The 2045-nt window shown below is 33.3% G+C and overlaps 1 long non-coding RNA gene across 1 annotated transcript; it reads right to left on the reverse strand.

Moving 5' to 3' along the window:
- Nucleotides 1-240: 240 nt before the first annotated feature.
- Nucleotides 241-1652, reverse strand: LOC112031168 (uncharacterized). Its single transcript, XR_002884955.2, has 2 exons — nucleotides 1232-1652; nucleotides 241-661 (listed from the first exon to the last, which is right to left on the reverse strand). It is a non-coding gene; the product is annotated as an uncharacterized LOC112031168 (long non-coding RNA).
- Between the last annotated feature and the right edge of the window lie 393 nt (nucleotides 1653-2045).

Raw genomic sequence — 2045 nt, forward strand, 5'->3', positions numbered from 1 at the left:
CACAGTTGTTAGGTTAGGTGTGTTTGTAATATAATTAATATATGTATTTCTCCAAATTTTAAATCTTCACTTGAGTGAGTTTTAAAGTAAATTTTACTCATCCTCATGAATAATGTCAAAAGCATTTCCATGTATATTTCTTCGAAGAACTGTGGACTAAAAAATAAATCATATAACTTGAACTTTTTCAGAACTCTTATTGATGATGCATAATTAGAATTCGCACAAAAGTCCGTCATATAAGCCAACAGACAAACATTAGTCAACTTTTTATTTTGGATACATTTACAATAGACTAGTATGGAGTGCATAATACATAAGAGTATAATTTAGAGACATTACAAACCCCCCTAACCATATATGATATTATCGCATAATTAAACCCACTTTATTCTTAATTAATACTGCCTTCCACGATAATAAGCAACCTAATGCTTGATTATTGTTGAACCGTGGTGCTTCATTTATTAAGGGGTTGGAGGTGCGCAACGTCTATATGGGGCACGACTACATCCAGATGGCGGCTTCCTATGGGGTGGACTTGGCGGTGGCGGAGGTGGTGGCTTCAAAGGCGGAGATGGTGGCTTCAAGGGTGGAGATTGAGGCGGCAGCGGCGGCAACGAGATACATCTTCTATGAGGAATTCCCCTACCACACTTACCTGAGATATGAAATAAAGTTATCAGAATATGAGCTGGCGGAATATGGATCACACTTACGAGAATATGGATCACACTTTTCTGAGATATGAGATAAATTTATCAGAATATAACCAAGTTAAGAAATTAACGAGAAAACATACATGGAAGAGAGCAATTAGAGCAAAAGTTCCATATATGGAAAATCTCAAACAGTGAAATTACTTGACAAGTAATTTGCTAATTTGTACATGCTTAGAAACTTAAAATTTATCAGAAAAATACTAGCTTTTGGAATTGAACATATGTTTATCTTTTAGGCCATAGAAAACAAGAAAACTCATTCGATTTCTATATCGGTATCTTAAAAATCATTTAATTTTGCTCAGTCTTTAACAACAATTTGAAATTAACATGTTTGTATTCAAAATATTTTTCAACATATATAAATGAGAAAATGCTACTACGTAAAAGCCTACTCAATAAACCTAATCAAAATTTTATTTTAATAAGTACGCAATAAAATAAAATAAAATACAACTATGAACTATCTAGCTTCTAGAAAATTCAAAATAGTGCTCTCGCGAGGTAACCTTCAGCTGCATTTGAAGAAGGAATGAAAAATATGGAAGCGAAGAGAAGGCAGACAATGAGAATGGCCTTCATTTTGAGACTTGGCGGCTCTAAGCTTCTCTACCCTTATCTTATTTATAGGCCATACATCCAAGTAAAGTGTGCAAAATGGCCCCTTAAACTCACTGGAACAAGACAAAATGAAGGAAGGTGATATGAACTCAAGACATCTCCATTAGAAATATCATTAAGTGACAGTTGAACTACAAACTTTTGACAATTAAGATATAATTGAAAGAAGACTCTAAAAAATAAGGTTAGCTAAAAATTTGATTAGAATAAAGTTTCCCTAAGAGAATACATTCAAACCGGTCTTGGTGTAAAACCCCATCTCAATTTCCAACAGTGCTTTAATGAAGACCTCATTTTGTTGATTTTAAAAAAAAATAATAATTTCAGTTTTAGTGCACAATAATATTTTTAACAAAATAAACACCCACATCCTCATAACTCTGCTAATTGCGAACCTCATTAAGCTAGCAAGCAACAGCTAATGGTCTATTTATTCATTGGGTACTATCTAAAATCTTAATAATTAAATGGTTTATGCTTGTCACTTTTATCGTATTGCACTTTGAAAAGTCTATCTCGGATACACGGAGAAAACTAACATGCGGATTGGTCTATTTGTAGTTGACCCCGAGTCTTCACTAAGTTCAAAAACTTTTTAAAACGCCCTTTTCTGTCTACTTAACAATAACCACTTGTTATGCCCAGAACTTTGTAGCTAAACCAGCACTTCTTGGTATTTTTAACAATAACTACTGATTATGC

Source organism: Quercus suber, unplaced genomic scaffold (genome assembly GCF_002906115.3).
Source record: "Quercus suber isolate HL8 unplaced genomic scaffold, Cork oak 2.0 scaffold_244, whole genome shotgun sequence".
In the NCBI taxonomy this organism is placed as follows: Eukaryota; Viridiplantae; Streptophyta; class Magnoliopsida; order Fagales; family Fagaceae; genus Quercus; species Quercus suber.